Source organism: Choloepus didactylus, chromosome 2, assembly GCF_015220235.1.
Source record: "Choloepus didactylus isolate mChoDid1 chromosome 2, mChoDid1.pri, whole genome shotgun sequence".
NCBI classification, from domain to species: Eukaryota; Metazoa; Chordata; class Mammalia; order Pilosa; family Megalonychidae; genus Choloepus; species Choloepus didactylus.
Window position 1 is genome coordinate 162,365,277 of NC_051308.1, and position 23,167 is coordinate 162,388,443.

Below are 23,167 nucleotides of genomic sequence, written 5' to 3' on the forward strand. Positions count from 1 at the left end.
TTGCTTAAAGTAAGATCACTTACATTTTAGCAATGAGAAAAAATGAGAGGCCAGTTTTCACATGTTTATTCACTTATTCATTCGTTTAGCAAATACTTATTGACTGCCTACTCTTTGAGTAGTAAAATAAGACATGATCATGACCATGAAAAGCTCAGAGCTTAAAATACTTAGAGAAATAGCTAAATTACAGGCAAAGAGATGAGGGCAAAATGTGCTGTGCAATATTTTATTGACGATCTGTGGTGTATCAGGGACTACACTTTTCTTTCTTAAATCTCTGCCATGAGTCTGCTTGAAGATATCACATAATTTAACAGGAAAATAACTTACTTGAAGTAAAGGACAGTGACTAACTGCCGGAATGCTGCTTCCATTTATATCTCTGGGCTAGCCCTGAAGGAAATAGTTTCCCTTTTATGACTGAAGTTGGATGTTCTGATTTGGGTCATACTCATTGGGAGTATTTGTGAGCAAAAGGCATTAACATTTACCTCTCATTGTCTTTGTTAGACTGAGCTGTCATAGGCTTAATAAACACTCCAGTGTTTACAGACAAGCACTATGAGCAGCAGTAATATTTCCTCTTCCTCTTATCATATCTTTTGTTAGGGATCCCTTCCTCCCTGCTATTGTTAAACTGAGTGATCTACATCCTGCTTCTTTTGTTATAATCTGTTGAACCTCTTTAACAGTTTTGTCTACTTAATTAATGAGCTAGCCCCTAACTATGGAGGCCACTATTCTGTAATTTTAATAAAGAAATTATATAAACACATGCACACTAGTGTCTCTTAATTAAGAATGTGATGGGTAGATGAAGGTATTTGGTAATAATTGAAAGCAGCAAGTCATTAGAAATTCTTCTGTGACACTACTAATTTGTTTGTAATATCCTTCTAATTGCAGAGTAAAACAAAGACAAATGTGGGTCGGACTATATGTAAAAAGTATCTGTCTTTTCTATTCTGTTAGAGTAATTTAAATGTACGTTTCTGGTACAGTCAAAATAGGGGATAGAAAGCTATATTCTGTTCCTTTTGTTCACTAACAAATGGTCAGGTCAGTTCCTTTTCCAAAAGGTGGTCTTCCTTTACAAAATGTTTGTTGTGAGTTGGTAACACTGTGTAGTCTAGGAGAAATCACTGAGCTGCAGGTGCCTTATGAATAACCAGATGGGAAATGGAAGATGATCAAACTTCCTCCTAGACCCTATGAGTCAAATAGGAATGACAATGGATTTTCCTTTGACAACAGCAAGGAGAATGAAACCGAGTTTTTAAAAACCTTATATACAAAGGACAATAAAGCCTTACATAAGCCTCCTTCTTCAAAGTCACGAAACCTGTTTTCTAGAGCTTTTCCCATCACCAAAATGCAGCCAGTGTCTGTGACTAGACTCAGCAGCTGTTAACAGTGCCAGAACCACTTAGGAACTTCCAAGACGTTTCCTTCAAGCAAAACAATACCCTCCCAATAGCACAAGGAATTCGTTCACTGACTCAGAGGGAAGAGTGCCACCTACTGAATCTCGGCCTCAGTCTTCACAGCACCTGACCCACCACTCCTTCCCTGTCTCCCTCACCTACTCACTAGCACTTCCTGTTTGCCCTTAGAGACGGGTATAATAATGTTCTGAGGTGGTCTGAGCTTCACCTGAGTGTGCTCATATCATGCTCCATAATTTGAGGAAAGCACATGAATTTTAATCAGTTTTTAAAACAACCAGGCCTCTCTTCTCACTTACTAGAATAGAAAAAAAAATCACTTTTATTACCTTTAAGATGCCAAACAGTGCCATTTTATTACTGTGGGAAGCTGGAAGTCATTTCCAAACTCTTTTGGCAAGGGTGCTATGTAGAGCATCCAATTCAGTCCTTTAAGACTCTTTTGAGAACCACCACACAAACCGTGATTTACTGTCTTCAGGAGTTAAAGAGACCCTTTCTACCCTGAAACTGGAGAAAGAAAGGTGAAGCATGTTTAAGAAGCATCAGGATGAGACTTGCAAGAGGATGAGACAGCACAGAGCGAGCCAGAGGTAAAGAATGTTTTGGTAACCTGGAAACATTTTCCAACATATAATTTCTAATTTGGCTTAGAAGCTTATGTTGGGAGTCTTTAGAAGTTTTGATGATTTTTGTACAAACTTCTCACACTTAGTGGCCCTCTAGCTCAAATTTATTTCCCCTGCTGTTTGCATCCTAAAGAATTTGGGGTATACTTCCTCGGTGAATGCATTGTTATGGTTTTAAATATATGTATAAACACATACATACACACACATATATAATATATATTCACATACAAATACAAACACACGTGTGTATGTGTGTGTGTGTGTGTGTATATGTATATACACATACACACATACTGTGGCAGTTCCTAAATTTCATAAACACATATTTGATTTATTAAGAAATTTTAAAGCATGAATCAAGCAAAGGTTTTGCGTATAACCAGAAGATGGCAAGACTCCAGCCACCCTTCTCGCCATTCCGTAGTAACAATCAACAATTTGAATTTACGTGTTCTTTAGCTGACTCAAATCTCTAGTAGTTTAACATTATGTAAGCTGGGGGACTACTGTTGCTATTAATTAAAATATATTCACATACACATATATTTTCCCCCAATATTATTTTTTTTGGAGATTTGTGCATGTGGTCCGTTGTCATAAGCACTAAGTCACTGGAGGCAAAAATCGGGAAGAGGAAAATAACATTTTTTACTAGTACTCAGAAAATACATTGTACTACTTGTGACCAGCAGCCTCATTGGATGGCTCATGGTGGGCTCTCCATAAATATCTGATGAATCAATGGATGGATAAATTATGCCACTGTGGAAAATAATAAGTCTATCTGATGCAAATGAAAAGCTGTCTGATGGTGTAAAAGGAAATCCAGTAAACTTTTTTTCTTGACAAAAATCAGCGAACCTCACATAGAAAGGCCAATCTTTACTTGCCTTTATATTTTCAAATTTTGACAAGAAATTGTCTAATGCAACTCTCAAAGCAGTGGATAATTTTTCTCTGGTAAGAAACAAACACAAATCTCTAAGGGAGCATGTATCTCCAATAACTACATTTTAAACAAAGTATTACATTCATAAACTGTATCATAAAGGCATCCATGACAGTAGGCTACAGTTTCCATGTCTTTTTTAGGCAAAATTAATGTGGTTATTGATGAGGAAAACATTTTTTTCTTATTCTGCCAGGTAGGTAAATACAATCTGATGCTTGGAGAGGACATAATATTAAAATTACTAGAAATATTATGTGGTCTGTTTCTTGTTAGGACCTGGATGATATATCTGTTCTGAAGTAGAAAATTCATACTTGGCAGTAGATTTAGGATTGCATGCTGCTTTCATCGCTAAATCTAGTAGGGGTAACAGAGGCCAAGTCTTTAAGTAGCCCCTGCCAGGAAAATGGCTGATGGACGTGGAGGGCTCCAGCTAGAGAGGCAGCAAGTGTAATACGTTCCTCTACCCAAAGATAACCGGGGATCCAGTGTCTGATTTGAGAAGTGTGAAATCAAGCTCAAAAACTATGATATGTACACCAACAAAACAGTGGAGAAAACTTGTAAGTGTGACTTTATCGTGAGCTTGCTGAGTCATCATTAATGGCCATTATAAGGAAACAATAAAAGAAAGAAAAGTATTTAAAGATAAGATAGGAAAATGATTGGGTTTGAAAAATATTTCTCTTTTTTGGAAATATGACCAGGAAGCTCCTTCTATTTAACATTGGCACGTACATTGGACAGACTCATACATTTCCTAGATATGTATGATGAATACATGCCCCAACCAAGTGTTTATAAGTCATTTAGTTATTTCATCCATTCATTTATGTATCCACCCTATTTTGGGTTCCTGCTACATGACAAGCACTATTACTAGTGATATAAAGACCAAATAGAGGATGGAGTCCCTTCCCTTGAGCTTAGAGATCAGTTGGGGAGGGAGTCAAGCACATCAATACAACATAGCATGATAGATGCCCTGATAGCACTACCTTATTATTTTAGAAGGGCATGTTAAGCAGACTGGTGGATCTGATAGTAAAAGTGAATTTTAAAACACAAGTATTAAGAATTAGGTAGATAGTGAAGAAGAAAGGTAATTCTAGACGAAAGGATTGGCATATGTGAAGTGTCCTTGATAATTGGTATTCATTTATATTCACAAATAATCATTTTTAAAAACTCCAATCCTTTACATACAATAGGGCATAATGATTCAGTTGCAATGCCTTGGGGAGGCTTTAGAGCTTAGTGGTTACATATCCAGGCCCTGGAACTTCTCTTACTCTTCCTACCTGATAACGTGGGGGTGGGGGAGGGAATCATTCAATCTCTTGCTGCCTCAGTTTCCCTTTCTATAAATTCAGCATGATAGCATATCTCTTATAGTGAGTATTAAATGGATTTATACATGAAAAACATCTGTTTGTCTGGCACAAAATTCTCTCTCAGTATATGTTAGCTAGGATAATATTTTTCCTTGGTTAGAACACTCTTATACTGGTTTTGAAGGGATGCCTGAGAGCTACAACAACCTGATATTTACTATTTTCAGAAACTGAATGTGAAATTTAAAACAAGCAGACACAAAGTATCACATATTGTAAGATTCCGTTTATATAAAATATAAATATAAATAAAACTATATAAACAGAATTAGGAGTGGTTATGTAGAGCTGGGGAAGGATAGAGAGATTGAGAGGTAGCTGCTAAGGAGTATAGGATTTTTCTTTTGGCGTAATGAAAATGTTGTAAAATTGATTGTGGTGATGAAGACACAACTCTCTGATTATACAAAAAGTCATTTATTGTACACTTTGGATGGATTGTATGTATGTGAATGTATCTCAATAAAACTGCTAAAAAACTCCTTCGTTTTAAGAAGCAACAAGACGGAGGAACCATTAGGACTTTATTCAGATGCTCTGGGTTTAAATTATGTCTTTGTCACCTGGCAACTCTGAGGCCTTGGGCAAGTTGCTTGATGTCTGTGCCTCAGTTTCTTATCACAAAGGGGATGTTAACAGCACCAGTGTCTCCCTCTTGAGGCCACTGGTAGGATCAAGTAGGATGATAATGTGTAAATATGCATGGCGTTACCCAAGGGTTTATTTCATCATCTCCAAAGCGCTTTTAAATGCTTAGAAAATATATAATGACTAATCTAAGAATTGTAAAAAATATCTTTCCCAAAATACTTTCTATAGTTTGAGAGATCTCATTTAAATATTCTCATCTGCATTCGCTAACTCTGGAAAACACTCTTGAATGTTATTGCTGACTTTGATAGGCTGGCTTTGCATGTTTGCCAGAGCTTGCTCTGGGTTGCAGCTATTCACAGAATGCCCTTGGATAATGTGATAGGTTGAATTTGAATTACTCCTCCAATCATTTTGGAAGCTGTAATAATGGCAACTAAAATGGTCATCTGGAGAATGAAGTAGGGATGGACATTTTCTAATAAAACCTCTCTCTACTTTTTTGTCCTAAGAATAATCCAAAAGAAGAGGACATAATGCTGTTTGAGTAAATAAGCATTAAATATGTTAACATATCATGAATTTCCTGTAGAGATATAATATATGCTTTAAAAGGCCACTAGTCTCCAGTGGAATACAAATATAAAATGACTTTTTAAAAAACCTGAATTTTAGGAAACCAGATATTGTACATCTTTCCCTAGAATTATTTTTAGTTGCAAATATTGTTTTAAGGCTGAGAACCCAGCCAACCCAAGCAGTATGTACAGCCTGGCTTTAAATAAATTCAACATACCCTCATGTTGCTAATACTGTTAAAATCTTTGGTCTCTCAAGCATCTTCTCTGCTTTTCTCCCACATACCAATTACTTAATGCTGTTACATCTAAGGACAGGGCTTCTGAGTCTGCCTGAAGGAGTATAGACATTTCATACTGGCATAGCTTCTATTTTATTAAAATTTTTTTCTTGCCTACAACCTGATTTCTTCTGGGTTTGACCTAATTCCTTTGATGCCTGGGGCTTGGAAGCCTGCGCTAATCTGCATCATGGATGTGTGGAGGAAAAATGAGACAACTGAAAGAAAAGTAAACGAAGGAAAGACTGGCATCTGGGCAAATGTTCCTCAAAATCGGAATAAGCATTTTGAAAGCAGGACATTTTTGTTTTACCCCATCCTTTAAAGAGGAACCTAAATTCCATACATGGCCTCTAATGTGAATCTCCCTTCTCTCTTAATTCTTTGCTCTGTTTTTCTTAGTTGGCTAGTAAAACATTTTATGACTACGACAAAGAAAAGTCATCGTAGAATGCTAATTGTTAGCATCATAGAATGAATTCCAATTTAGGAAAAATATTGTTTATGAAAAATAAGTCATGCCCTAGAAGTCTTAATGAAAGAAAAGGCTTGCACTGACTTTGAGGTAGGACCCGTCAATAGTCTAAGCTTTTTTAGTAAGCATTGGTACGTAATGATATTCAGAGCTATTTAGATCTGTCTACTAATTTATTGTTCCTCTGGGTCTGTTCTCAGTTTCTTTTGCCCTTTGGGAAGCAGGTTCTTCTTACTGCTCAAATATGCATTGAACATCTTGTAGTCATTAATATACCAAAGACATGGGGGGTGGGGGTAAAGGGGCAGATTTTCAAAGTGTCTCTGCTTACTTGATTTTGGATTACTTCAAATCCTTGAGAAGTGGGAACGTGAAATTTATCTTCCTCAGTAACAGATTACAGATTTCTTCCTCTGAGATGCTAAGATGTAATTTTGTTTGCATGAACTTTCAAAAAATGTGGAGGTCCACTGGTGATTTGGTTAATGAAGATTCACAAAGCCATCGTACACACGCTCCCATCAGAAGAAGCAAGGAAAGCAAGAAAGCAAGAAAACCATTGGTCACACAATTGTTTTCAACACAGTAGCACACCTTGGTACAGGGATATTTTCACTTCATAGATGTTTGAAGTCACTTGGTGCTCAGCCTCCAAATTCGATATTCATTTGGCATTCAAATTCATATTAAGTAGCCATGAGACTATTTAATATGCCATAAATAGAAGCAATCTTCTGAATTTCAAAGCTGTACCCTGGGCCTAACCTACGCAGCTTCCGTGTTTCAAGATATATTTGCAGATTCAAAATATTTATTTTGGTTGATTGCTTAAAAGCATTTATACATCAAATATTTAGAGCTGCTAACCAGTATAAATGTGCATGCTTTTTGTGTTCTTCCCCAGGGTGCTAAGGGTCTTCTTTACGTTCTCCTTTTATTTTTACTTGTATTTTAGCAGTAGATACACCCCTGACCACTATGTAGTTGCTGATGAGGAAAGAAAAAGAACAGAGGTTGGAAACCAAGTAATTCACAGCTCGGAAAACTAACACAGTCATAGCCAATGATGGATAGAATATTAGTTTAAGTTATTAGGCCTATTTGTTATTTGTCCTTCTTGTGCAACTGCTGTCTTTTAACACATGTTCAAGGAATCAGCATTTTTCACATTGATGAAAAACTTTTTGCAGTTCAATCTGAACATTGGTTCTTACAGAACTGGAAAGACTATTTCAAAAGAGCATTCATTTCCTCATATTTTTCTATTTGATTAAAAGAAATAGAAAGTCATGTATTGGTATAAGACAGTCATTGCTGCTTCATTTCTTTGGTCTTATCCACATAAACTACTGAGCATCTAACAGCAGAAAAAACAGCTATAATTTAGGAACCCCAACTATGCATTATAGTTTTCCTTTGGCAGAGCTGTCTAAAACCATCTCATATTTAATAGTTTATATTGTTCAATTTCTGTATACATTATAGTTTGCTTATTGGGCAGGTAACAGATTAATTTGCTTTTGTAAATTTGCACACCCTTGGGGATGGCTGCATTTATGCATAGGTGAACAAGGATTTTTTAGCAGCAAATCTGTAGAGCTGACATTTTTATGCCTTTTATTTTTTAAGCACAAGTTGAAGCAGAAGAAGAGCAAATTCCCAATTTTATACTGCTTGTTGTACTCATCTTTTGGCTTAATATTATAATTTATGTGGTTCATAAATCAGCAATATGTGTAAACTTTATATATATATATACACACACACATATATACATATGTTTTCTTCAGACACAAAAAAATTTATTATCCATTATAGTAAAGAAATGATTTATTTCTACTTTAATAAAACACATATGACCCATTTAAAAAGGGGTGACATCCATTGTATTGCAATGAGAGGAAAACATTAAAAAATGAGCATCGCCAGTTCATAGTGTATCTAGGAGAGATTTGCTTATTTTCTTGCTATATTTTTGCAAATATGAAAAATTATGACAACTATCTATTAAACTGGCTTTGTATAAGGTTTACTTTGTCAAAATTCCCTTGTAAACAATTTTATTTTTACAGAATTCTGATGAGCAATATGTGGTACTGAATTCCTCTACAAGCTAGACCAAATGCTTATGATAATGATCACAGCAATTACAAACACAATAGATGTACATTGCCCCAAATGAGATCTGAACTCTTGATAAAAGGAAGACTGAGCCTTTTCTTTTTTCCTGTGTGTCTTGCTAACAGCCTCATTCTCTGTAACTAATAGATAAAAATCCAATGAGGTGATTCTGCAATACAGCATATAGTGAAACAGAAACAAAATTGCTTGTATTTCTAATTGCTATGCTAGCCCCTTTCTCAGATGATCTTGACAGCTTTACCTTTCTCTGATTTTGCTAACATCTCACAGATATGAAACTGTGCACCCCCAACCCTCTGGCTCCTCCCCCGCCCTTCTTTTTTTCCTTCCTGCTGTTTCATTACATTTTCTTATGTGCATACCATCAAGTCCTCTCAGACACATAATAAGATTTGTGCCAGACTATGTTTCTTGGCTTTAATGGTTAGTTAGCTTTCCAGAATACACATGCTGCTTTATACATGCTTTTATTACTGACATCATGAGAATGCATCTCTCCTATGTTTACAATTGGGTGTTCACCCTTAAATAAAAGCAATGAGATCAGGTTGTTTAAGAGAATCTTTGAAAAGCAGAATAAAAACAGCTGTTATCTGCTTGAACCATTTCATTTTCTTTCATGATCTGAATGATAATGATGTGTAACAGTGGGCAGTCTCCAGCTCTCATTATACGCCATACATCAGAGCCTCTTTCAGGTTGGAATTGTGTCTCCTTCCCAGAGTTCCAACAGGATCATTTCAACCTCACTTCTAACAGGTGTTGGTGTTTGAGGGGAGGGGGGAGCGGACGATAAAACACCTTTGCTTGTTCCCCACTGACCTCCGGATTCAGGAGACTGGTTTTCATTGGCAACATGGGTTTGAAAGTCAAGACAGGTCCTTGTTGAAATCTCTCTCGCCAGAAACAGATTACAAATATTTCCACATGTCAAACAAATGAACAATAGGGTGGTCCTTATTAATCAAAGCTCTCCTAAACCAAGTACAGATGGTGGCAATAAACTTCTCTTCCAAGATTTCTTAAATGGGAGGAAATGTATCTCACAGAAACTCACATATTTTCAAGTGACACCATACAAGGAATAAGGAGCCCAAACGAAACATAACCAAAAAAAAAAAAAAAAAAAAAAAAAAAACCATCCCAATTCCCAATCCCTCCTCCCCCACAATCAATCAATCAATAAGTAAGTAAGTAAATTTTAAATTCTGATGTTCTCAGTGATCCATACTGGAAGGTTGATTGAGCTTATTTCCATTCAACACTCCCTCAACACAAGCTGTTTCTCAAGATTCTGTGGCATTTGCCTGGAGACCGACACGCTTAAATTGGTTTTAACCCCTGGAGTCCCCTTTTCATATCACAGATGTTGCTGATTGGGGAGCAGACTTCCGCTTTCCCCAAAGTCAGTGATTTCTGGCCTCTGGTGGCATCCACCACGGAGAGCATAACTCCTCTCAGACAACAATATCCTTTGTTATTTTTAATTAACAGAAAAATATCGATAGGAATAGTTGAAATTGCATTGGGTTCACAACTTGGGAATGAGGAAAGTCAGAGAAGCAATTTTATTTAAAGAACAGCCCAGAGGCTTGACCCATCGCTGAGTTCCTCTGACCTCAGCTGTAGTATCTAAGCCTCTTGGGTGGTGGAAAACTGGGTTGGGGAATCTCCTGAGAGCAAAGACTCCTTGGGATTGCTTGTACACCAGGTGTTACTATTTAAGATGCGTCTATTTCAGATGTTTTACCAAAATCGACCTCACTTCACTCTAAGTTGATGCTATTATGGTCCTTTGTGGTTCTTCAAGGGGAGGGATCAAAAGATGCTGGCCATGTCATTCAGTCAGACCTTATCTCAAAACAGTGTTAAAGCTAAATGGTATTTGAAAGGTGAAAATTCCATTGTGAAGACTCAACACAGAAAGTTGTGATTTCCACTCATGAAAAATATTCTATGATGTAAAAACTTTACTGGAGGCCATTTCTCTCTCTAGCCTAAATCTTTCATGCTGCAACTAACAGTGTACTTCCTCTTGGTCTCTTCTCAGTAAAAGAGAACAGTATTCAAATGTGTTGAATATGTGGGCAAAGATTCTTAAAATCCTCTCCTTAAATTTTTTCAACATAATTACAACAGAGATGGGAAAAGTTTCTACTAATAGATTAAACATGTATCTGAAACCTCAGATTAATTAAAATCTTTTTCTAGAGGACTAAAATTTTATAACTTTTCATGACAAGATAACACTTTATTGGATTTAAAAAGGAATGAAATGAAATTAAATCATTATATATAAGAACAATCGCCTTATATGCTATAGTCATAATTCCATAATGGCTTTTTAAGGGGAATGGGAGAGATTATAGGGTTGATTTTTTTTAACTTTTTGGGAAGTTGAAAAATACCTTATGAAAATAGTACTTCTATGATTATTTTGAGAATGTGGCCTATAATATTTTGTTCAAGGTATGAAATAGTAAATTTCAAAATCTCAAGTATTTTCCTGAATATGTAGATGTAGATTTGAATCAGATCCTGTCTTATCCAAAATAAATTGTTCAATTCTAAATTAACGCAGAATTATTGGCAAATGCCAAGAATAGATTACATTCTTTTAAATTTCTTGTGGTGCTTAATAAGTGATAATATCTCAGTGAAATTTATTTTTCAGCATATCCTCCCAGCACCCCTCCCAGAGTGGGCATTCCTCAGAAAACACTCACATATGCTTTTAGGCTCATTGCTGAAACTCATAAAATACAGCACAATTTGTGTATTTTGAGGCACAAACTTGTATAGTAATTACTATGCTGAAAAGACAATGAATGATTAATCCCAATATTGAAACCTTGACACTATTGAGGAATACCTGAAAATTTGTCTTGGAATGTAATCTAGGTTTTTTGTATCTTTGCAAAAGGCCACATTTCCATCAAATTCAGATAGTATACAAATCTATAAGTTTAATACAGTAATAATGATTTGTCTACTGGTTTATTGTAATCAAATAAAAAATAAGATGCCATATATCTATATGTAAGAGGGAGGTAATGAGAGCACACATGAGAGAAAGAAAGGGAGAGTATGATAATTTTGATGGAAGAGAAAGAGAAGAAATGAAAGAAGAGGAGATCTAATTTTCCATCTCGAGAAAACTATTAGTCTGGAGAAATTTGGAATGATGGCTAAGAGGAACGTGGATACAGAGAAAGACAGAATAGTGATTAATGTTTTTCATGGTTTACAATACGCCAGTTCTTTGTATGTATTCATTCAGCTCCTGAGTGAAGTAGCTAAGAGTGTGAGCTCTGAGTTTGATTCTGGGCTTTGCCTCATACTAGTTGCATGACCTTGGCTAAGTAACCTTGCTTTTCTGTGCCTCCATTTTCTATTATGGAAAATGTGTTAAAAAGGCATAATAGAACCTTCCTCATAGGTTTGTTATGAGGATTAATTGAGTAAATATTGAGAATCCTTGGAACAGTGTCTGGGACATACTAAGCCCTATATAGATGTCTATTAAAATATTCTCATTTAATTCTCACAAAACTAGGTACCTGAGGCCCCTAACCTTTATACAGCTCACCTAAGATCAAACAGCTAGTAGGTGGTGACAAGGAGAATGGTATTCTGTATGTCAGATAGCAGAGGTCACATGCTTCACCAGGTTGCATAGTGAGCATGGGCAAAGTGAGGTCTACCCATGAAAATTCAACTATTGAATAAGAAACTATTATCTTCTTATAAAAATCAAAGACACTGACTTCACTGACTATAATCTCTGTTATCCTAGGAAAGCATGCTAGATAAATGGTCAAAATATAGAACACATAAGCTTAAACGGTAGACTTGTGCTTTTTTGTCCCCAGCAACTCTAATTTTTAAACCCATTTTTCCTTTCTAAGAGTACATATTTATTAAATTCCTTGAAGGTAATGCTACTTTTGATATGGGAATCTAGAGGTATCATCATTAAAGACATTAAAGGAAAAGTGTTATACGAATTCCAATGCATACTTTTATTTTTTATTGTTATAATTTTGGGATTAGTTGCTCATTACCGATAGCACTTCATCAATGACACTTTTACAGATGCCTCTGCATAGCTCAGTCCCACTGGTTAGGTCTTCTCTCAACTGGACGAAAAGTTCCGTTTTTATGCTTGTCACAGTTTTTATCACACATTTCAAACATGATTGCTTCAAAAATGAGCATCCTCTCCTCTTCATTGAATTTTTATTTTGTTTTATTTTATTTTATTTTATTTTACTTCACTTTATTTTACTTTTATTGAGACTGTTCACATCCATACAATTATCCAAAAATCCAAAGTGTACAATCAATTGCCCATGGTACCATTGTACAGCTGTGCATCCATCACTACAATTATTTTTTTTGAATTTTTAGAACATCTTCATTACTCCAGAAAAGAAATACAGACCAAAAAAAAAAAAAAAAAAAAGGAAACTTAAATCCTCCCATACTCCTAACCAACCCCCCTCCATTAATGACTCATAGTATTGGTATAATACATTTGTTACTGTTGATGAAAGAATACTAAAATGCTACTAACTGTAGTATATAGTTTGCAACAGGTATACTTTTCTCCCTATATGCCCCTCTACTATTAACTTCCAGTTATAGTGTCATACGTTTGTTCTAGTTCATGAAAGATATTTCTAATATTTGTACAGTTAATCACAGACATTGCCCACCACAGGATTCACTGTTTTATACATTCCCATCTTTTAACTTCTACCTTTCCTTCTGGTGACATACGTGACTCTGAGCTTCCCCTTTCCACCACATTCACACACCATTCAGCACTGTTAGTTATTCTCACAATGTGCTACCATCACCTCTGTCCATTTCCAAACGTTTAAGTTCACCCTAGTTGAACATTCTGCTCATAATAAGCAAACACTCCCCATTCTTTAGCCTTATTCTATATCCTGGTAACATATTTTATGTCTGTAAGTTTACATATTATAATTAGTTCATATCAGTCAGACCCTGCAATATTTGTCTTTATGTGTCTGACTTATTTCACTCAATATAGTGTCCTCAATGTTTCTTTTTTTTTAAGACGGTTTTGTTCACACCCCATACATTCCATCCTAAGTAAACAGTCAATGGTTTCCTATATAGCCACATATTTATGTATTCACCACCCTCACCACTATCTATATGAGGATATCTCCATTTCTTCCACAAAGAAGGAGGAAGAGTAAAGAAGGTAGACAGACAAAAGAAAAAGAAAAAAGAAAGAGAAAACAAAAGAAAACATGACAGCTAGGAAGCAACAAAAGGAAAGATAGCATTAAACTAAAGTAGAATAAAGAGTCAGACAACATCACCAGTGCCAAGAGTCCCATACCCCTCCCTTATGTTCCCCTGTTATATGCATTTAGTTTTGGTATATTGCCTTTGTTACATTAAAGGAAGCATAAAACAATGTTTCTGTTAATTATAGTCTCTAGTTTGCATTGATTGTACTTTTAGCTCAATACCACCCTATTTTTAACACCTTGCAAGGCTGATATTCATTTGTTCTCCCTCATGTAATTTGTACATTTTATCACAATTGTTGAGCACTCTAGGTTTCACTGAGTTATACAGACCCAGAATTTATCTTTCCTCTTTCCTTCTGGTGTCCCACATGTTCCCAACCTTCCTCTTTCAACCATACTCATAGTCATCTTTGTTCAGTGTACTTACATTGCTGTGCTATCATCACCCAAGATTGCGTTCCAAACCTCTCACTTCTGTCTTTTACTATCTGTCTGTAGTGCTCCCTTTAGTATTTCCTGTAGAGCAGGTATCTTGTTCACAAACTCTCTCATTGTCTGTTTGTCAGAAAACATTTTAAAGTCTCCCTCATGTTTGAAGGACAGTTTCGCCAGATATAGGATTCTTGGTTGGTGGTTTTTCTTGTTCAGTATCTTAAATGTCACCCCTCTTCCTCTTGTCTCCATGGTTTCTACTGAGAAATCCACAGATAGTCTTATCAAGCTTCCTTTGTATGCGATGGATCGCTTTTCTCTTGCTGCTTTCAGGATTCTCTCTATGTCTTTGATGTTTGATAATCTGATTATTAAGTGTCTTGATGTGGGCCTATTCAGATCTATTCTGTTTGGGGTATGCTGTGCTTCTTGGATCTGTAATTTTATGTCTTTCATAAGAGATGGGAAATTTTTGTTGATTATTTCCTCTATTATTGCTTCTGCCCCTTTTCCCTTCTCTTCTCCTTCTGGGACACCCATGACATGTACATCCATGCATTTCATGTTGTCATTCAATTCCCTGAGACATTGCTCATATTTTTCCATTCTTTTCCCTATCTGTTCTTTTGTGTATAGGATTTCAGGTGTCTTGTTCTCCAGTTCCTGAGTGATTTCTTCTGCTTCTTGAGATCTGCTTTTGTATGTCTCCATTGTGTCTTTCATCTCTTGTGTTGTGCCTTTCATTTTCATAGATTCTGCCAGTTGTTGTTTCGAACTTTCGATTTCTACCTTATGTATGCCCAGTGTTTTCATTATACACTTCATCTCTTTTGCCGTATCTTCCCTAAACTTTTTGAATTGATTTAGCATTAGTTGTTTCAATTCCTGTATCTCAACTGAAGTGTAAGTTTGTTCCTTTGACTGGGCCATAACTTCGTTTTTCTTAGTTTAGGTTGTAGTTTTCCGGTATCTAGGCATTTGATTTCCTTGGTTACCCCAATCAGGTATTCCCAGACCAGAATGGGCTCAGATCTCAGAAGGGGGCAATATTCAGTATGAGGTCTCCCTGAGCATGTGTCTTAGAAGATTGGTAGGCCCTGTGGTGCCTCAAGTCTCTGTGATTTTCCTGTCCTGCCCAGCAGTGGCACCTGTCAGCCTGTAGTTCCTGACTGGTGTAAGGATGTGTGGCCCCCTTAGTCCTTAGTTTCTGTTTTGCCTGTTTTCCCCCAGGTTCTGGAGTCTGGTTCTGAATGGGAGGCTGGTAGTAGGGCTGGGCACCACCTCCTTCCTCTTAGGGAATACACAACTCCTGGAGAATTTTCATTTGTGTTTAAATAGGCTCTTTGTCTCTCTGCTCTGCTGTCTCCATCCTTGTCTGTGTCAGGCAGCTGTGAACTGAAAATGGCTGTGGTTTTCTCCACTGAGCCGCCCAGGTTGAGAGAGAGAAAAAAGGATAGAAAGCCCCGCTTCAGGGCCAGTCCACGGTCCCCCCAGCTTCACCCGCCAGCCAGAGATAGCACCTGGTCCTCTGGGCTCCCCTTCCCGGCATAGAGAAGTCCTCTGGCTCTTTTGAGGTCATTCATCACTAAAAGCCTCTGCTTGTTGGGGATTTGTAGCTTGTATTGAGCAGTCCATGTTTGTTAATAAAAACCCCAGTTTAAGCTGGACTGAGGTATATTTGCTTGTTCAGAGCGTGCTGCTCTCTATCACAGCGAGGTTTTGCATTCAGGCTGCCATGGGGGAGGGGCTCTCGGTATGGGTCCACAGTCTTTACTTAGAGATTTTATGCTGTGATCTCAGGCATTCCTCCCAGTCCAGGTTGGTGTATGATGTGTGGGCAGTCACATTTGTCCCCCAGCAGTTATTCCAGATTATTAACTAGTTGTTTCTGGTAGTTTATTAGTTTTTCCAGGGGGACTATCTAACTTCCATTCCTCTCCATGCCGCCATCTTCTTTCTCCCCTTCATTGAAATTTCTGTGAATGTAGGAATTGTTTCTGGTTTGCTCATCGTCTGATTATTGGCACCTAGGAGGGTACCTAGCATAGAGTGGAATAGCTGCTCATAAAATGTTTGCTGAAAGAATAAAGGAAAGTCATTGGCCTATGACAAGGCTGATGGGAGGGAAGGGGGAAGGAGGTGTTTGAGTTATTCAAATAAATACTGGTTGCATACTGGTGGTAGCATTTTGGAAGCTGTGCAAATAAGAATGCACTGCAAATAATGCAGTTTCATGGTTGCTTCACTAGTAAACATGGACAAAAGAAAACACTTGGAAATTTTCAGACAATAGAAAAAACAAGAACAACTTAAGAACAAAAAACAAAGTAACCATTTTGTTTCATTTTGTTTGTATAGGGATTTCAAGAGGCTTTTTTTTTTTCCTTAGATTTTCACAGTGTTTTTGAAGTTTGAGTTGAGTTCTTTCTCTGTAATCTTATCAAAACAAGCTGGCTGTGGTTAGAACCTATAGTATAGAACAGTGTATACCAGGAGGGTTGGTTGCAGTAGTAATATCACCTTTATATGGTAGATTATCTTGCTGTGTTTCAAGAAGTCACCCAGTGACCCGTGGGTGCAACAAATCGTATGTAATTAATCAAGGAAGCACTTTCTGTGTTGAACTCTGTAGAGAAGTTTCTGGACCCAGCAGGTGAAATAACATACTAGGGAGCCTAGCAGGCAGAGTGGCAGATTCCCTCCTGACCTCAATTTCCCAAAGACACTGTGTTGTCTGTTTGTGTGTATGACACACTCAATGGGAATAACACCAGACTAAGAGAAACAGAGAGGATCCTATTAGAACATAGTGGTATTGGGAGTTAGTTATCTTCTCATTTAGATTTCACTGGTATTTGAGAAAGAAGAAAGGGACTAATTTGGTTACCTGTTTTGGGAACTTTGTCATCTACTACGTCTTCTGTTGCCAATGCAATATCCATTAATTTACTCCTCTTGGAATTGCAGAAGACGATTGTTTCTTTGGTATGGCTGAAGGGTGATTAACTTTTAGGGCAGGATGTTTCTAGGGATATAGGCATAATATATATTTTGATTTGTTTTATTTTTAAATTTAAAAGTTCAAAATGGGATCGAATTATATGGGTTTTATTGACCTAAGTAGAGAATCCCCTAATGCATAGTGAGTTAGGGCAAGTAGCTGAAGATGCTGCTGCTTAATTACTTCATGGGTGACTAAGAAATTTCCTGAAATAGATTGAAAAATATTCTCAGAAATCTGGCTGTATAAACACTGTCAAAATGGGCAGGAGAGTGGTATTAGCCTAATAGGTGTTCAATTATTAATTGGTTGATTGGTATATATTTATTATATGGGGTAGATTCCCTGTTTAAATTCTAATATGTCCATTTGGTATAGCTCCCCTCAACAGTAAACTTTGTGAGATGATTTTATGAGTCTCTTACCTGATGGAGGTGGGCAATTGATAGCTTCTTCCTACTTCTTGATTCACATGTGCTTATCATTGGTATTTCTTCCCCACTTCTAAATTAAAGCAGACAGTAGTCCTCAAATAATTAAAAAGGGAGAAAAAACTTGTAGAATATTCCTTACCAGAAGTTAAACTGGTATGTGTTCCATTTAGAGGGCAATAAGAACAGGAGCTGATTGGTTCTTTATGACCACACCTATGAAATAATGGGTGCTTACTCTCTAAATGTTCTTGAAAGTTCTTAAAGAAAATGCCTCTTATGAAATTTAACATATATACAGTGATTTTTCTGGGTCATGGAGTTTCGTGTTTTATCTGAACCTTCTGTATACTGAGGCTTAATCACCAAACACATAACTAGTCTGAGAGATCTTTCCCTAAAAATGATAAAGTCAGCTGAGAACACTTAAATATTGCTTTCTGAGAATTTTTGATTCATTAAAAGTGTGATTGTTAATAGCATTTTTGTTTTGTTTTGTTTTTTACCAAACATTTCATCTCCTCTGTAATGAGACACTGGGGAACTAGCTATATATTTTTTCTTTCTCTCCCTTTGTAATGTTAGATCTCTATTGTAGAGAAAAGGATAAACAGCTGGAACTTATAAATGTTTGGAAACATCAACAATGTTGATGTTTACGCTACCATGTGCAGATGTTATCAGACAATCAAAAATGTGTACAAACAATGAAAGAGGGTAGCAATTTTATAGAAGTGTGATTCAGTAAGAAGGGACATACAAAGTTACACTCGTCTGCTTTGAGAAAAACATCATGAATCAATAGGATGAGATGGATCATATCTGTGCCGGTTTGAATGTATTGTGTCCCCCAAATGCCATTATCTTTGTGGTCTTGTGGGGCAGACGTTTTGGTGATGGTTGGATTTGCTTGGAATGTGCCCCACCCAGCTGTGGGTGGTGACTTTGGTGGGATACTCCCATGGAGGTGTGACCCCACCCATTCAGGGTGGGCCTTGATCAGTGGAGCCATATAAAACATGCTGACTGAAAGAGACTGAACGGAATGCATCTGTGAGTGACATTTTGAAGAGGAGCAAGCTTGCTAGAGAGGAATGTCCTGGGAGAAGCCATTTTGAAACCAGAACTTTGGAGCAGACGCCAGCCATGTGCCTTCCCAGCTAACAGAGGTTTTCCGGACACTATTTGCCATCCTCCAGTGAAGGTACCCGATTACTGATATGTTACCTTGGACACTTTATGGCCTTAAGACTGTAACTGTATAGCCAAATAAACCCCCTTTTTATAAAAGCCAATCCATCTCTGGTGTTTTGCATTCCTCAGCATTAGCAAATTAAGACAATATCAGAGCAAGATTTTGTAAAAGATTTTCTAATTCAGTGATAGGTGTGGTCTATACCAGATGATTGACTTTATGAAATGTGAATGGTTTTAGCCCCACCACATTGTATAAGCAAGAGAGGCTGAACTAATAAAAAGAAACTGTGCAAGTTGGCACTCTGTTTCCCACTGGATTTCAAGATCATAGTCAAACATGTATCTCCCTAATACTATTGGGCATGCTCTCTTAATACTATGCTTTCAGCAGAGAGGTTGCACCAAGTCTTCCATTGCTAATTTATATCCTGCTTATCTAAGGGAGATTGGTTAATCCAAGTATGACATTTTTGGGATGTGGGATTAGACTAATACTTTTCTAATATAGATAATTTTTTTTTTATTTTGCTTCCTTGGGGCTTTATCTGTCAAGCTAGCTTTTTTTGTTAGCATTAGCTTGCCCCTACAGCATAATTTAGTAGAAATTGGTAAAGATAGATGAGACTTAGTATCCTTAAAGACCCTAAGGCAGCAAAGTTACATGAGAAGGCAGGTATGAAACTTAAATATCTCAAATATATTCAAAACCTTTTTCCTGAAATAAATTTTATTTTTATTTGTGTTCAGGCAGGAGGTTGCCTCTTAAAAACAAGATAAGTTGCTTTTGGGGCATGGGGAGGTGGGGAAGGAGAGAGGTATGTATTTGGTGCTTTTACAATGGTTTAGAGATATCAATACTATTCATATTTGAAATCAACCTTTAATTGAGGAAGCAGTATAGTGTCATGATACAGGGTAAGGACAATGTAATTAGACCTGGATATAAATCTTGACTCTGCAGTTTGCAGGTTGACTTGGTGAGTTACCTTCTTGCATGCCTCATGCTTCTCATGAGTAAATTGGGGATAATTATTGCTATGAAAATTAAATAAGGTGATATATGTAACGTACTTAGTACAACAGATAAAATACTTATCCTGGTGGTTAGGGTTTAATAAATGGTAGCTATTATTATTATTTTTTAGAAGTCTTCCTAGACTTCATTCACCACAGTAAAATACTTCCTCCTAGATCATCTCTATTTCTCTTTCAGAGAAAAGGAAGCCAGATAGGCATCTTCTGATCAGCGAAAAAACATTAAATAGCATTCAATGTGGCATATGTTTGGATAGAGAGTGAAGTCTAAGTGGCTAAATTCTGGCTGGTGTTAGTCTGAGATTGCCATATAAAGACATCTGTAAGAATAAAGCTTGGCTGCATTCAAAGGACACATAAAGATAAATAAAGGAGCAAAAAACTTGCCAGAGAGGTAAGGGTAGAAAGATAAATCCTACCTTTATTTTAGAGGGAAAAATATGTGAGCCACAGATAGGAAATGATTGCTAAGTACATGAAAACTGATGCTTATTTGCCAAGTTCTCTGCTTTTGCTTTGCTGTATTTTCCCTTCTGTAATAAACATGGAACAGCTACTGAAAATGCCTGGAGAGCCACTATATACATTGGTAGAGAGAGTAGCAGCTCTAATTCATCATTTTCAGTGTTTACATTAAAATAGCCAAATCACACAGACTGCTTCTATGATAACACTTGATACAGTGTGTTGCAACTTATGTTTACATGGCTGTCTCTAGTACAAGCAATGTAAGCACAGGGTCACAACTTATTCCTGTCTCACCAATCCTGGGCACAGAATAAGTGCTCAAAAAAAAAATGAGTTTGCTGCATAAATGAATCAATTTAGGTGAATTCCAGATGAAGGCATTCATTTGTGTCATTTGTTAACAAATTTGATTGCCTATTATAATTCAACACAGCATAAGCTAAACTAAAATATAAAACAAATTCCTAACTCAATAGTTATCAAACCGTTTTAGGATGAGGACTTCCTTTTAAGTGTCAAAACTTTTCGTGAGTATTTGCACTTGAATTATCTCTTGATTGAGAAAATACATGACACAGCAGCTGCTGAAGCATCTTCCACATATATTCAAAACTGGTAATATACAGGGTGTTTGTGGCAGGATCTTTGTAATAGCAAAACAACTGAAAACTGATTGTGAAAACATGATAGATGCCCATCCATAGTGGACTGTTTAAATAAATTATGCAAATTCATTTAATGAAATACTATGTAGAACTATAAAAGAGGGCAGTAGATCAATATATACCAATACAGAAAAAAATGTCCAAGATATACTGGTAAAATATCAAATTGCAGCATGGAACATATAGTATAATTCCTTTGTATAAGAAAAAACTACACATATCTGTTGCTATGTGTATGGAAAAATACTGGAAGAATATACAGTAAATTGAAATGAATGTGATAGAAAGAGGGGCATTTGTTTTTCATACCATAATCTATTATATGATTTAAAGTTTCCCTTCATGTGCATAAATTATATGTATCTTAAAAATAAAATAATATACTTATGTATGTATTATCTGTGTGTGTGTGTGTGTGTGTGTATGTGTTTTCCTTTGCCTAAGACCTATATGTTCTGCTAATGTGTTAATGTCTAACATTTGGTAGATACTTCTATGTCCATACACTTTGTAGTAATTCTGCAGCTCTCCCAAAGTTATTTGGTCACCAAGATGAATACCAGTCTTATACAGACATCATGTAATTTACCTTTTACAACAAACAAACAAATAAGCCAATTAACCATGGTATTTAAAATGTTTGTTAGCTGAACTTGCTCAAGCAAGTTTATAGGAAAGCCTAATATTAAAATAGATATAAGCAGAACTCTTCTTTTGAGTCCAGAATGAAGGTTCAGAACTCCCCTCTTCCCTTGTTCTGGGGCAGCACGTATAGTGCAGGTGAGGGAGTAGAACGGTGGCTCCACAAAACACTTAATGTTCCAGGGAGCCCACTGTGAAAACCACTGCCTCGACCTATTTTATCACATCATTTGGTTAAGAGATTTACTCAAGGTCAAGCAAGGTAATTAACTACAGATTTGGAATTACAATTCAGATTTACTGATGTGAAATTTTGTGTGCATATACACACACACACACACTACAGGAAGGGCAGGGACTGTGCTTTGCTCATCTTTGCATTCCCTTTCTTGACTACTCCCATCCAGTGCCTAACACAGTGCCTTGTATTCATAGATAATCATCAAATGTACAGTTAGTTAATGGCTGAATTATACTAAGTAAGTTAGATGACTTTCACAAGAACATTCAGTAGCTAAATGACAAACGGGACCAATCCCTGAAATCCTGACTCCCGATCGAGACCTCTTTACAGGCTAAATCATACCTTGCCTGTCATTTTTCATAAGGCCTTTAATTTAATGTCTATATAATCTGAGGTTCCTTTATAGGTTATTGTTGATTTTTCAAGTTTACTTTAAATTTAGGAAAAATAGTAAGCTATTATGCAATATTCCCCTCCTCTGCAGCCCTCCATTGTTATCCATGTCAGCTCATTTTCTGTTCCCTTCACTGCTCTTAATATAACTCAAAATAATTTTGTCTTTTTACTTATTTCTGTTTGCTATGATTCTCTGGTTAGAATGTAATCTCTATTATGAAAAAGACCTGGTCTCCATTGTTTACAGGTCTCTATTTTCAATAATGGGCAGTTCCATTACTGAGAAAAACCTTGCTGAAGGCAACTAAAAATTCTGAGTTAAAAAGTTTTCTTAAAAGCATCTAAGAGGTGACAAAACAGTAAGATCTACAGAATAAAAATCTAAGAAAAAGTGGCATTCTATATAAGCAAGTAGAGCAATGAAGTACTTAAGTTGTAGTACCCCAATGGTATTTTTTCATCCTGCCAAATTGGAGTTATAATTTTGGCAGGATCTTCCAGAGTGTAAAATGACATCTTACATTGATCTGTGACCCCCAAAGTCCCCAAAGGAGCCAGTAGTAACTGTACCTCTATCCTTCATCCTCTACTCCCAGGAGATAGTAGGGAGGTTGGGTTTGGCACATCATGGAGTAGGAGAGGAAAGGAAAGAGAAAAACTGTCCCAGAGAAGTTGTAGCTCCCACTTTACTTTTACAGATTTTCAGCCTTCATGCTGTATTGCTTTGGTGGTTCAGGGATCTTCAATCTATGAACTTGATTTGAGGTGGTCCCAGACACTTACTGCCCCAATGTGTCTGGCAGAAATCAACATAAATTCTCTTTGGGGGGAAGGCACCTCCATTCTAGGCCTCAAGGAATCCATATGAC